This window comes from Urocitellus parryii, chromosome 8, assembly GCF_045843805.1.
Source record: "Urocitellus parryii isolate mUroPar1 chromosome 8, mUroPar1.hap1, whole genome shotgun sequence".
NCBI lineage: Eukaryota > Metazoa > Chordata > Mammalia > Rodentia > Sciuridae > Urocitellus > Urocitellus parryii.
Window position 1 is genome coordinate 135,685,462 of NC_135538.1, and position 15,360 is coordinate 135,700,821.

The 15,360-nt window shown below is 41.4% G+C and overlaps 1 protein-coding gene across 1 annotated transcript in view; it reads left to right on the forward strand.

Annotated features, from left to right (window-relative positions):
* Cdyl (chromodomain Y like) overlaps positions 1-15,360 on the forward strand; it is a 183,656-nt gene that overhangs the window by 54,810 nt on the left and 113,486 nt on the right. The gene's annotated exons all lie outside the window — the stretch shown is intronic.

Here is a 15,360-nt window from a genome sequence, read left to right on the forward strand (position 1 = left end):
TGAATGCATCACAATTCTTATTACATGTATAGAACTCAATTTTTTCCATGTTATGTCTTTTGATTGAGGGATGGATTGACCTTTGAATCAGTGCCCTTTGACTCCCATAATAGGTTTTTAAACTTTGTGTTTTTATTCAATCATTTTATGTGGTGCTTAGGATCAAACCCAGTTTCTCACACACGCTAGGCAAGCCCTCTAGCCCCGAGACAACCCCGGCCTCCCTGTAATAGTTTTTTTTCTTTCTTTCTTTTTAATATTTATTTTTTAGTTTCTGGCGGACACAACATCTTTGTTGGTATGTGGTGCTGAGGATCCAACCCGGGCCTTACCAATGCCAGGCGAGCGCGCTACCGCTTGAGCCACATCCCCAGCCAATAGTTTTTTTCTTAAAGTCTGTTTTGCCTGATACTATTGTACCTACTCCAGGTCTGTTTTCATTATTGTTTGGTCAGGTTTTTGCATCCATTTTGCCAGTTGCTTCCTTTTGTCAGAAAAGTTTATCTTGCATTTAAAGTAATTACTAATAAGGAAGCTTTTCTTCCATTTTGCCGTTACCTAGATTTTTACTTCTTTTGTCCATGATTTCCTCAACTATAGCCTTACGTTATTTGGTTTCTTTCATTTTTGATAGTGGATAGTTTTAATTGCCTTCTCATTTTCTTCCTTTTTTTCACCAGGGATTGAACTCAGGGGCACTCAACCACTGAGCCATATCCCCAGCCCTATTTTGTATTTTATTTAGAGACAGGATCTCCCTGAGTTGCTCACCATTGCTGAGGTTGGCTTTGAACTCGTGATCCTCCTGTCTCAGCCTCCTGAGCCCCTGGGAGTGTGCGCCTGGTTCCTTTCTTATTTTTCTTCCTCTAGGTATTTCCTTTGTGGCTATCATTAAGATCCCATGTAACAATTTAAACTTATAACAGTGTACTAGTTTGAATGGTACCAACTTAACCACAGTAGCATACAGATGTCTCTCTCTGCATCCGCCCCCTTTCTGTGTGCTCAGTGACTTGGACTTGTGATTATTTTTCATGCATTCACCTTAAAATCACATATGGAATAAAAAATGGGCTTACAGTCCCAAAATACAATAGGGCTAGTGTCTTCACATTACCACTGGTCTTTCTTCCTGCTTTGTTTTAGGCTTTGAGTTACTGTCCGGCTTGCTCCCACTTGAGGACTTCACCTGTGGCATTCCTCGTAGGACAGGTGAAGTGGTGGTGGGCTCTCGCAGCTTTGTTTATCTGTGAATGGTTTTCTTTTAAAATATTTTTTAGTTGTAGATGGACATAATACCTTTGCTTATCTTTATGTGGTGTTGAGGATCGAACTGAGTGCTCTACTGTGAGCCCCAGCCCTATAAATGTTTTTCTTCATCCCTCATTTTTGAAGATCAGTTTGTGGGATATAGGCTGATTGGCTCTGTGTGTGTGTGTGTGTGTGTGTTCCATTCCCCACCCACTTCAGTACTTTAAATGTCATCCCATTGCTTTCCAGCCCCTGTGGTTTCTCCTGAGAAATAATGCTGTTAATCTTATTAAGTTTCCTCATATGTGTTGAGTCACCTTTCTTCCTGTTTTTAGGATTCTCTTTGTGTGGATAGTTTCTGCCAGTTAATTGTTGTATGCTTTTGTGGTGTTCTTTAATTTTAAATGGCTTGGAGATCATTGATTTTCTTGGATTTATAAAATCATGTCTTTCCTCAAATTTGGGATTTTTAGCCATCATTTTTTAAAAAAATAGTCCCTTTGCCTCTCTTCTCATCGTAGATCTCTCTTAATTCATTGGTTGTTGTACTTCATGGTATCCCGTTAGTCCTTTGGGGTTTGTTTAATTATTCTTTAAATTGTCCTGTTTTTAAGTGATTGGCATTTTTTATCGCTCAAATCTGTTGTTGAACCCCTTTAATTTCAGTTATTAATTTTTTTTAAGAAAGAGAGAGAGAGAGAGAGAGAGAGAGAATTTCAATATTTATTTTTTAGTTCTCGGCAGACACAACATCTTTGTTGGTATGTGGTGCTGAGGATCGAACCCGGGCCGCACGCATGCCAGGCGAGCGCGCTACCGCTGAGCCACATCCCCAGCCCAGTTATTAAATTTTTCAGAATGTTTCTTCGGTTCCTTTATGTAATTTCTATTTATTGGTTTTGCTTCTAGATCATTTTCCTGGTTTTCTTAAGTTCTTTATTTCTATTAACTTTTTGAATATATTAAGAGGGTCTATTCTTTTCTCAAGTTAAGTTTGATGTCTGGGCTTCCTTGTAGTTGGTTTCTGTCAGTTTTTGTTCTTCTGAATAGATCATACTTTCTCGTTTTATGAGCCTTGTGATATTGGAAACTGAAATTTGATTATTACAATATAGGAACTCTGAACATCGGAGTCCCCCTTCCTCAAGTTTCGCAGGATTTTTTAATTGTTGAAGGCTATTGCAGTTTGCTTAATGACATCCCCCCCCCCTTTTTTTTTTTACAAAGACCATATTCCTTGTTGTGTGTTGTCACTGAAGTCTCTGATCCTTAGCCTGTGTTTCACTAGTGCTTTGACAGAAATTTCCTTTGTATGCACAGAGCTAAATAAAACAGTACCTCACTTGGTCCCCGAATGCTGACCCATGATAGGGCATTCCTCCCACAATTAGCCAGGCTTGCACTGAGCCTGGCTGAAAGCTGAGGGTCCTGGGCATGTGCATAGCTTTCTGTCAGCCCCTTTACTCCTGAATGCTTTTTAAATATCCTGGTTTCCCAAAGGCTCTTGCCCAGCTTTTCTGTTCCAATGTCCTTTGAAGTGCATTGTATGCCTCAGGTGTGTGGTCTTTTCTCTCACTGTCTGTGGGTGTTTTTTAATGTGCCCTCACTTTTCTTCCCTAAGGGATCGTGTAACTGTCCTGAAGGGGCGGCTCCCAGTCAGGTTAGAACATATCTAAACAATTTGTAAATTAAATCTGCTCTGCTTCCTTTGAGTAGTGAGCCAGGGACCCCAATTGGGAATGCAGGCTGCCTGGTGGGGAAGAGGGTGGGGCAAGAGAAAGGTAAAAATAACCACAAAGCTTTTTTACTGTTTTAAAACTGCCTTGTTGCATGTGTGATTTGAGGTCACTTGTTGGTTGTAAACCTTTGTCCAGAGTTCTGACAAAATTCATTCTAACAGTCGATGCTGTTTTTGATGTTTCTGTTGGGAGTAGGAAGTCGGAGCATCCTGCCCCTCAGTTTCTGACCCTGTCTGTGCTTCTGAGTGGTCAAAGGTCAGTAGAGATTTTAAATGTTCTAGTGTGTAGAAGGATGGCCCCCATAGCTCAGGGTCTGCGTAAGGAAAGCCATCATCCCTGTAAACAGCTGGCGCTAGATAAGCGGTACTTCTCGCTGACCAGAGGGATATGGCATCTAACAAAGATGGAGCCCGTGCTTGCTTTATTTATAGCGGTACAGATCAAAGGGGATGGGTAGGTGTCGCAATCAGTGCTATTAATAATTATTTGGAGGTGGATTGTCTTTAAATGCAAGTGTATATTCGACCACTCCAATTGTCAAATATAAACAATGCAAAGTGTTGGGTGTGCTGGAACACCCCAACTACCATTCGGTGCACACTAATTAAACACTATAAGCAAATCACACAATCTTAGGGCAACCACAGGCCCCCAAATACCTCTCAGGTCATGAGACTTCTCTTAGCCAAAGAGCAGAGTTGTCCTTGTCTGGACATGAGGAAATGGTGGAGCCGGTCCAGGTACCTACAGCAAGGCAGGCAGTCTCACGGATGTCATTGGAGCAAACTCTTCAGTGTGGCAGGACAAGCAATTTAAGCACAGTTCCAAGTTGGTGGTGTCATTTGGTGATTGGTTACACCCAGTGACAGTCAGTGTCCATTGGTTATGTCCAGTGAGGTGATGAATTGCAACTGGGCATGTTCTTTGCACATGTCCGTGGAGCTGTGCTCCCTGACAGTTGTAACCAGTAGTTGCTAAGCGTGCCTATGGCTAGTGCCGCCTACAGCTCTTTATCAGTTGCAAGCAGACATGACTAAGCAGTTCAATGGCTGCTGTTCCTTATGGCTAGCAACTCTTCGAGTCCCAGCATTTCCCAGCATGTCTATGGCAGATGCTCCATACAGTAGGTCTAAAGCTTCAGTGTGGGAGGAGTCTTGTCTCCTTCAGGAAGTCTTGTTTCTTCAGGGCAGCAGGATGAGGGAGTAAGCAGCCTGTATGGCTCTTAGCAGGTGACGCTCATCTCCAGTGCTGTGCTAAACTTGAGATGGAGCAAGGCAGGACGCCACGTGAACCAGGCATTCTCAAACCAGTGAGATTACTACTAGTTCCTGATGTCATGGCTTCAACATCGCTTTTAGTTCACACACAGTTCACGAATGGCTCCCCACGGGTGCTAATGTGCATAAAGTAAATACAGTGTTCATAAATTCAAACATTCATTCTGTGCAACCCAGGCAGTCATCTTGGGTACCCCTGGAGGAAAGCATCATGCCTAATCCCCTATCATAAAGACAGACCTTGGATAGCATTGGCAATTTGCTTCAGCAGCCCCCACTCTATTCCAGTTCAGGATGCTGTGTTTAATATGTCATAACAGCCTCATTGACTTGCAGGCACACCACAACTCATGGTTTGTGATCTGAAACTTTCCCCCTCCATTGGTATTTTGTTTGTTTGTTTGTTTCTTCTTTCTTTTCTTTTTTTGGTACCAGGATTGAATTTAGGGACACTTGACCACTGAGCCACATCCCCAGTCCTATTTTGTATTTCATTTAGAGATAGGGTCTCACTGAGTTGCTTAGTGCCTTGCTGTTGCCGAGGCTGGCCTTGAATTTGCGGTCCTTCTGCCTCAGCTTTGGGAGCCAAGTACCTGAGATTATAGGCATGCACCCCTGCATCCAGCCCTAATTGGTGCTTTTTGATTTGGGAACTTTTAAATTTGTTATTCATAAGGCTTAGTTTCTTTGTCAGCCGCAAATGCCCTCCATGACTATGTATGTAGAAACAGGTTCTCCAGAACCCAGAGTGGGTTTTATTTATTTATTTTATATATGTGCTTTCAGAATTCCAACACTCTAGAGGAGCTGGAATTTTAACTCAGTGTGGTGAATTCTCTTTATCCCCCACCCCCTTCTTTCTTTCCTTCCTTCCTCCAGTTTTTATTTTCTTCCTCCAGGGTCCTCGCATTTGGACCTTCTACTCTTTTTTCCAGGGATACCACTTGTCTCTGTCCACTGTGGGGCTCTTGCTGTCCTTCCTCCTCTTCTGTTTCTGCATAAGTACTTTGTCCTGCTAAAATCTTTTAAGACACTACTCATTAAATTTTTCTTTTTCTTTTTTCTGCAGTGTTGAGGATCAAACCCAGGGCCTCATGCATGCTCTGCAAGTGCTTTACCACAGAGCCATACCTGCTGCCCCTAAAATATTTTTAATTAGGGCAAAATGAGGATCCTAAATGCTTTTTAATGCACATCACCACACAACAGGTTAAAAAGTAATTTGCACGTAAATGTTACACAGAGGAATGAAGCAGCTTGGTGAAATTGGGGGGCTAGCTTGACTCTCGGTGTGCTGGGCTTTAGTGTGGCGGAGGGAAGCCAAAATGCCAGCACTGTATATGAGGAGTAGGTGGAAAACGGCAGTGGGCAGGTCCCTGTCTGCCTCTGCACCTTGCTAGGGTTGGGCCTGTTCTTGTTCTGGGTGTATTGAGAATTGGGAGATAAGGAAGTGGATGGAACAAAAATGGGGTTCATCTGGAGTGGCTCCCTGGGATGGACTAAAAGAGAGAGAGAGAGAGAGAGAGAGAGAGAGAGAGTGTGTGTGTGTGTGTGTGTGTGTGTTTTCACTCCCATGTCTGCCTGTGATTTTACTTCCTCAAAGTAAGGCAGGAGCAGTGTTCCATGTCTCCAGTGTCTTATGCAATGCCTTGCACATAATAGTCACTCCTGTGCTAAATGAATGAGGGTCCAGATAAGCTAGAGCAGCCATTCTTGGAGGCCTGGGCCCCAGTGGTAGGCATCCCGAGTTCAGTGATACAAATGGCCATTGGTTTGAGTTCACTGATTTGACTCAGCATACATTCCTCACCTAATGTTTTACCTATAGATGGTCCCCAATTTATGACAGACAGTTCAGCTTAATAATTTTTCAACCTTATGATGGTACAAAGGCAATACACATTCAGTAGACATTGTACTTGGAATTTCTAATTTCCCTCTCTTCCCAGTCTAGCAATATGTAACTTCCAGCCAGTTGCACTGTCACCAGAGGAAAGAGCCAATACGGTACTCTGCAATGTACTGTGCTCAGTAAATCACACGAGATAGTCAACGTTTTACCATAAAATAGTTCTTTTCTTTTTTTCTTTTGGTATCAGGGATTGAACTCAAAGGGGCGTGCTTTACCACTAAGCCACATCCTCAGCCCTACAGGTTTTTTTTTTTTTTTGTTAGATGATTGTTGCCCAATTCTAGACTATAGTACGTGTTCTGAGCACATTTAAAGTAGGCAGGGCCGAGCTGCGATGCTCCCTAGGTTATGTGTATTAAATGCATCCTCAGCTTAACAGTAGTTTAAACTTAAAACAGACCTATCATGACTTAATCCTCTTGTAAGTCAAGGACCATCTTAGAGTGACCATATGCAGATACTCCTCCTTGGCTTACAACAGGCTTACATTAGGCTTACATCTTGACCGACCCAATGTAAATTGAAAATCTAAGTCAAAATGTATTTAACCCCAATAAAACCATCTTGTAGCGGAAAAATCCCAAGTTAAAAAAGTTACAACATTCAAATGGAGACATGTGAAGAGCAAAAGGGGCTTACAGATTGTTGTATGATTTTTGAAATATTTTGACCAATGTGTTTGCTTTATTGCATTCACAAGTAATCTAAAGTGAACTTCTATGGTCATTGGAACATTGCAGAAATTAATAATCATTCTTGCTGCATTTTTTGTAGTTTTATCATTTCTGTTGCAACATGATGTTATTAATGTCATTCTGAAGAATGTTTCTTTCTCATTGTGGGTTTATTTGTGAATTCTTAGAATTGCCTGCACACCTCTTTAAAAAATGTTTTCAAGTTAATATGCTTGAGATAGTTGACATTTTTAGTTTATTCTTCTCTGTACACCATCATATTTTTCTATTGAAAAAAATACTCTCTTGGTGCTAAGGGAGCTTATTATAAGTTCAGAGTAACTTCTGAAGGGAAAATAGTTTTAGTTGTTTTGTTAAATTGAAATATGAAGTATTGCTGCTTAAATATTTTCACAAGAACTGTCTTTTATTTTTTTAACTTCCATTCAGAATGCCTTTGTTCAACAAATAATCTTACCAGACAAAACACTGTCAACTAAATTGCTTCTTTCATTCTTTTGACTATTAGGCTAAATTTAGATGTTGTAAAATTTGATGTTTTTATTCAAGTAAAAATAGGAGCTCTATAAAATAATTTCCACAAATTGAAATACTCTAAAACATATAGTGAATTTCAAAATTATTCTACATTTTAAACCTGTTTTTTAAGTTAGCTTCTTGATTTATGAGGATTAACTTTATCATGTTTTCTTATAAGTTTTAACTAATAATTGTACTTTACTAAGGGCTTAAAAATTGACCCCCCCAAAAAATTGTTGAAAATTTTGATCTGATTTTGAACAAAATAAAGCTCAGATTTAAATATCTTACTGAGTCCAGATCATTTTGTGATACTTGGATTGGTTTTCAAAGTACTCTCCTGAAGGCTTAACTTGGTGAACAGCAAAAAGAATCCACACTTCGATTATGCTGGAGTTATTTTTAACTTTGGTTTAACCTTGTTACTATGTATGTATGAAAATCTGCACTTGTGTTGAAAATCATAAAAACAAGTCATGTTCTATATTGAACAGCATTATTTACAGTGATACTGGATTTTAACCTTCCGAGGTGTCAGAGTCAGTGAAGTGTTCCTGTGAAGGGCCAGGGCATTAATGGTCTATTTTGTGCTTTGTGGGCCAGACTGAAAGTAGCCGTGGATGATATGCAAATGAATGAAGACTGAGTACCAGTAAAACTTCATTTATGGGCACTGAAATGTATTACAAATGGTTATTCCTCTTCCATTCTTTTTCCTACCACTGAAAACTGTGTACATCATTCTTACCTGGTAAGCCATGCCAGAACAGGTCGCAGGTGGATTTTACCTGCAGGACATAGTTTGCAGACCCTGATCCCATGAGTTGTATTGAAAAAAATAGATTACTTTCTGCTTGAAAACTGGAACCATCCAATCTCTTGTGTTACTTTTATATGTACAGGAGAACATTTAGAGGAGAAACTGGGTACAATTAATTAAAACAGCTGTTTGATCTAAATGAAAAGCCATATTTCAGAAGTAAATGTAAATGCTGCAGTTGTGTAAATGCCAATTCTATTTCTGCACTTGATAATTAGTTTGGTTACTGCCTTCTTTTAAAAACAACTATTAGGGGCTGGGGATGTGGCTCAAGCGGTAGCGCGCTCGCCTGGCATGCGTGTGGCCCGGGTTCGATCCTCAGCACCACATACCAACAAAGATGTTGTGTCCGCCGAGAACTAAAAAATAAATATTAAAAATTCTCTCTCTCCCTCTCTCTCTCCCTCTCTCTCACTCTCTCTTTAAAAAAAACAAACAAACAAAAAAAAACAAAAAAAAAACAAAAAAAACAACTATTAGGGCTGGGGCTAGGGCTGAGGCTCAGCGGTAGTGCACTTGCCTGGCCTGTGTGAGGCACTGGGTTCGATTCTCATCACCGCATATAAGTAAATAAAAAATGAAGGTCTATCAACAACTAAAAAAAATTATTTAAAAAGAAAACCCCAACTATTAGAGTGCATATTGACACTGGTTCAGAGTTCTTCTGGCCTTCCTGGGTCCACTGATAATGGCCCCCATGGCAAATGTGAACAGAATGTGGAAATTACAGTTCATTAACTTTCTTAAACAATTTCCATACTTATTAAGCCCACATTTTAATTTTTAGTTCAATGCCACTGAGTGACTTATTGCAAAATAATAGTAATCAAAAAGACAGAGAAACCAATCAAAGTGTGGATTTATACCTTTTAGTAAATAGCAGACTTGTGAGACTGGTCTTGGGTTGATTCCCATGCATTCATGCCCAGGAATCTGCTGAGGCTAGCACATTTCGTCATCGAGTTTACCCTGTGTGCCTAAGGAGCTGCTGGTTATTGTGGAGCTGGAAAAGGTCCAGAAAACAGGTGGCTTGTTTCTGGTTGACTTTAATAACATGGTGAAGTAAAGAGACTGGGTGCACGTCTTGCATACCACCAGAGGAGATTGTGGCAGAAGCAAGATACACAAAGTGGAGGCCTGCTAAACTCAAAACTGGCATATTTTAATGCTGTGGTGAATCATAATACACAATTAAAAATGGAAAAATGCAAAGGCCAAACTACTTAGGATACTGAGACAGCAGGTGTCAGACAAGACTGTTCTCCATAAGCCAGGACATATGGTTATCCTGTTTAAATCCATAAAATTGAGCTTTGCTGTAGTTTGGGTAGTTTTCTCTTTCCTTGTCTCAATTTAGTTGGCAAAGTAACCACCTAGGTGCCTCCCGTGGTTGCTCTCCCTGTTCTCACCCCACATGCCACCTTTGTACAGTCCTGTTGTGTGAGCTGTGAAAACCTGATACTGGCTCTCTGTACTTCAAACCCAGAACGAGCTCCCCATAAATGTCACCTGTGGTCCTCCAGTTGTGGTATGCCACCAACATTACCTATATGTGAGGCTTGCTGCAAATTTCTGGTTCCTGTCCCAGAGATTTGGGGTTCAGTAAGTCTTGAGGAAATGCTGGCACATGGGAAATTAAGGTCCTGTCTGTCATTACTATCACATCCCTCCAGTACCCCGGCTGATCCCAACTGCTGTGTGTCCCCAGTGCCCTGTTAAGTGGAATTTCCCCATCAACTAAGGGCTGTTATCACACATCTCCCTGTTGGAATTACATTTATCACTTTTAAAAATTCCCTTTCTCTCTAAACTGGGCATCTTGCGGGGTCTAGGTTAGTTAGATCATTGCTGAATTCTTCACCTGACACCTAAACCTCATGGTGATTGTTGACTGATATTTATCCATATAAAATCCAAGGTATGATCTTCCCATTGTTGTGTTTGTCATGAGCTGAAAGTTGAGTGAATTGAAGTGGAATTGATGTAGCCACTTCATTGAGCTCATTGTTTATCTCAAGTTCTGCGGCCGAAGTTTCCATTTTCTCCAGGACCAGCCAGTGTGGTGATTTTTAATTTCAGACTTTAAAAATTATGTTTTAGAGCAGAGGAACACCTGTTAAACGTTAACAGCTTCTGCTGTATTTTAAAATGAAGTAGTAACTGCATCTCTGTCCAGCCAGAATAGAGCTCAACCAATGAAAGCTGGAAGATGCGGGAAGCCTCCCGCTCCCCAGGCTCTCAGCTGGAGTCCTGCGGTTGATTTTATGTGTTGATTGCCACAAAGTTGGTTCCAAAAAGACCTGCTGAAGCTTTTCTGTGGGTTGGTGCCAGTGGGACATGCCCTGCACTTAGTGAAGACCTGGTAGAAATCTAATGACCAGAGGCGAAACTGGGAACTTCTTTTTCTTCTTAATGCTTTTGCTTATAAATATTGACATTTGATAAAAGTTTAAACATCGTTAACCTCTTATTCTGTGAAACCAGTTAGGCCTTTTCCAGAAATTTGTGAGCCTCGTGAGGCAGGGGTTTTGTTGTTGTTGTCTTTGAGGTGGGTGTCTGTGTATTCGGTCCCAAGCTCAGCGTCTGACACTGTCTGTCACATCATCAAATGAACAAGCTTAAGGTAAGGCCCCAAATATGGCAAATTGATTCTTTGGTGATTTAATTTTTTTTTTTCTATGACATTTTTTTTCCTTCCCTGGAAGACTTTAAAAAAAATAGCTGTGATATCCTCTCCCAAATAGTCAATGTGAAAACAGTTGCTGGTACCTAGAGCCAGTTACTGTGCTTCCTGTCTCAGAGTTCAGAATGTTCTCTGTGTGACTTGTGCATGAAGGACCAAGACCATAGCAGTCGTGCGCAACTTCTTGTTCAGTGTCAGCAAGGAGTATTCAGGGCAGGATCTGCATTGAGTCGTGGGCACCTGGCCTGAAAGTCGAAGTCAGTGCAGGGGCAAACATCTTGAGGAGAGTAGTTCTTCCTGGAAACTGGGTAATTTTAGTTGTGTGGATATTTCTGCTGCCTGATCTCTTGTGTGGTTTAGGACATGCCTCAAAGACAGAGTGGTGGTGTGACTCCTGTGAGGCTGGGTGGGACACCTGGGGGCAGTTTGGCCTTGATGGTGACACCAGCAAGGGCTGGAAATCACTGTGTGTATAGGATAATTGAAGCTTATCATGTCAACTCGTTCATAATATTTGACATTTCCTTTGGGTAATAGCAAAATAAAGACAGTACAGTAATAGAATGATCGTCATCAACTCCATAGAGCTAATGCCATTTTTTTAATTGATCAAATTTAGTTTTAATTATGTCTGATTATTTTGGGACAGCTAGATGAAACTCTTTTGCCTTAATGCTTGATCTCTCCATTAAGTTACCAAAGGCATGATTTATAAATTGGTAAGACACTTTCACAGACATGGGGGCTTCATAATGAAATTGAAGCCTTTAAAATGTGGAGAGAGAGAAACCAGTTACAAAACAGATAATAGTGACTTTTGGCAAAACAAGTCTTTATGGAAGCATACATTAGTGATTATCTGCCAAATGCAATTGCTTTCTGAGGTTAGCAGAATTATAAACAGAAAGCTACAGACACAACGATCAATACTGAGCAGCATGATATTTACATAGAATGTTCTTTAAAAGATTCTTAACAATCTTAAGTATTCAGTGTGGAATGTTACTAATTAATTTGGTTACTTAATTTGGGTATTTAAATAAATGTTCTTTTTTTTCTTCATTGCTTTTGTATGTAAACTTCACTGTTCAAAGGATATTTATATATAATTATATTTTTATCCCTTTATTCATTCGTTTTGTTTGTTTTAATGTGGTGCTGAGTACAGTGCCTCACATGTACCAGGCAGGTGCTCTACCCCTGAGCCACAACCCCAGCCCCATAATATATTTTTAATAAAAAATTTTTCCAAATTATAAAATTAGTCCAGCCAAGGGGGTAAAAAACCCTTACCCAGTTGGAGCATGTTAGATAATTCCTGTTTGTCATCATGTGCTGAATACTTAGAAGTTCAAGGGAGTTGGCAGGAAACAACACTGATGAACTCTTCATGAAACTCACGTGTAGACCATAAGGAAATGAGGCCGTGCGATGGCATTAGGTGCTCAGGACAAAACAGAAGGCAGAGAAAGGGAATAGGACTGGGGCTGGGGACAGAAGAAGCCAGTTCACACTGCCACTAAATAAGGGTGTTAGCTGGGTGACTTCAGGTCAGTCATTTAACACTGCAGTCTGTTTTCTCATAAATAAATTGGAAAAAAAGGCATTCAACCTGTTCAATGGGTAAGAGGAATATTGTTAGTAAAAAGGCAGCGCAGGTGTATATAGTGATAATTTCAGCCTTTATTCAGTACCAGCTTATTGAATCTTTACAATGACTGCTCCACAGCATCGCAGCTCATTCCTTCACTAACCAGTAGATACTCCTTGAGTGTCTCTGCTCAGCACCGGGGACCTAACTGGGTTTTGGATAGCGTGAGATTTCTGTCTTCATTCTGGTGGAGGTCTAGTTGAAGACACTTAGTGTCTTATGTTGCATTACAGAAAAAGTTGTTTGGTGACCTTTTGTCATTTAACTGCAAAAGTTTATATTTTAGTAAAACTTGTGATCAGATACTTAGTGTTTTATTTTTCCTTGTCATCATTTAGCATAGTAATTTGTTTCATTCCATAAGTATCTTAATTTTAAGATGGAAATAAAATATGCCATTTGATCATCAGAAGCATTTAGTCCCGACTGCAAAACCACACGCTGGAGTTTAGCTGAGTTCCTGAATGCTGACTGGTGAAGGAGGTAAATCATTCTCCATTTGGGATGGAGGAGGAGGGATGGAAATAATTTGGATACTTAAGAGAAGTTTTCAGGAGTTAAAATACTATTTGAAAAAATGTATGATTGAGGCAGTATGATCATGACTAGTTAAGGCTGAGCACTGAAGTCTGACTGGTTGTGATTGACTCGGGTGTGTGACTTTATCTGTGGCTGTAAAGGTCTGAGGCAGACAGGGTTCTGTACTGTACCCTCACCAATTCCAAATCCTGACATTGATGTTTGGGGCCATGACTCTGGGTTTCCATGACAGCACTTGGTGTGAAGGCAGATTCTTCCAGGTGGACTTAATTGCGCCCTTTCAAAGCCAGAGCATATCTCATCAGAAAGTAATCAGAGCCACTCGGTTGCTTAATCTGCAACCTCGAGAAGGTATCTGTCACTTTGCCATCTGTGAATGGATGGTAACAGGATGATGAGAACCGAAATGAGTTGTTGGTGCACGTTATGGGATTAGCCTGCAGCAGGGTACAGACTCGTAGACAGTGCTTCCCAGTGTTGATGAAGGAAAGGTTTTCCATACAGTCCTGAGCACCCTACCATGTTCCAGTCTCTGCTTGGAAATGTCAGTACTCTCCCAGTTAGGAGTGAACCTTTGACGTCTACAGTGGCAAGTTGCATCTGTGACACCTTCTGTCATGTGATCATAGGAAGCTGGAGTCGGGAGGTTGTTAAGGGGTCTTTGGGAAGGTAGAAGCAGGTGACTTGCCTGCCCCTACCTTCCTTTGTGAGGGAGCTTTCAAACGGGGGCCTGGAAACAAATTTCTGCTGAACTCTTCACTGTCCCTTTGCACATGCAAACATCTGCCCTTGGTAAAGTTCTCCTACCAAGAATCACGGATAGTGATGTGTCACCGCTGTGCGTGTATTCAGCCGTATGCCCATAGAAGTGAGTGGCTGCCATTCTTCCTACCACATTTGGGGAATGACCCAGCGGGTGGGTGTGTTGAGACTAACTGAAAGCAGGCGGGTATCTGTACCCTCTTCTTCAACAGTCCCTGCTTTTATTTATTGTATTTATTGAGTTTTTGAGATGATGGGGCCAGTTTCTTGTTGAGAGTCTCACATTCTGGATTCATTGGACTGTTTCCCGGCAGTGATGCAACCTATTTCCGTCTCCCTTGTGCTCTTCTCCACTGGGGAGGTTTTAAAGGCTTTGTGAGACTTGGGCTGCTCCATTCGACTCGAGGCGGCCTCTGCTGTGCTGTTGGAGGTCCCACTGCCAGGCCCAGCGGCAGCTTGTCCCAGCGGCAGGCTCTGGGTTGATGGCTTAGTAAGTGGTCTGTCTTGTGAAGGGATGTGTGCCCCTTGCCTGTTGGTGACACTTGGCACCAGGTGGAACTCCCGTTTCCCACTGGTGATTCCTGCTGGGACTTGCTGTGTGTCGCAGTGGGATTTTCTAGGTTTGCCGTTGCTGCTGTGTTTCGTGGGTAGAATATGATGTAAAGGGGTTTTCTCTCAGCACCTGGGGTTCTTCCTAAGAAGACGGGCTACTTTTTATTTTTAAACCAATTTTTAAAGTTTAGATTCAGTCTAATAATTGCCTTCATTGATGATAAGTGAGGATTTAAATTCTATCATGTTTTACTGTGGGCTTATGATTTTTATTCAGTGGTGCAAATAGTCAGTTTTTTTGACCATCAAACTTCTATCAGTGGGAACCGTTTCTTGTGCATGTCTTATTTTTTTTCCCCCTCTGACATCCATCCTCACTGCTTCATTGCTCTTTAAGTTCTTTATTGCTTTTTGGCACAGAAAGACGGCCCAGGCCTACCTTCTCTGCATAGTTGACCACGATAGTAATTACAGTAGCCATCACTAGGCACTGACTGGTAATTCATGAGGAGTGAGTGTACCACATTCAGTCCTTACCACAACCTTGAGGATATGGGTACTTTTATTTTTCCGTGTAAAATGAAGACACCAAAGCTCAGTGAGCTTAAGAAGTGGTAACACAACTTCTCCAAAGCTAGGTGCTAATGGTACAGCCTGTATCCGATCCAGTAGTTGCCCTGTTACTGTCAGCCAGCTCACGCAGACCTGCCCCCACCCCACCCTGCCCTTTCGCACTAAGGATAGCCTTGCAGCGTCTCCTGGCTCCTCTCGGCTTCCTCTCCTCGCTTTAGGTGCCCATTCCTCTTCTAGGTTATTGCATCGGGTCTCTGCCTCCTGCCTTCCACCTCCTCATGTGATCAGTCCTGCCAGCAGGATTTTGTTGTTGTTTTTAGCTAAACATGACAGTAGAGTGTATTTTGACATGGGGTATAACTTGGTATTCTTGCAGTTGTGCGTGA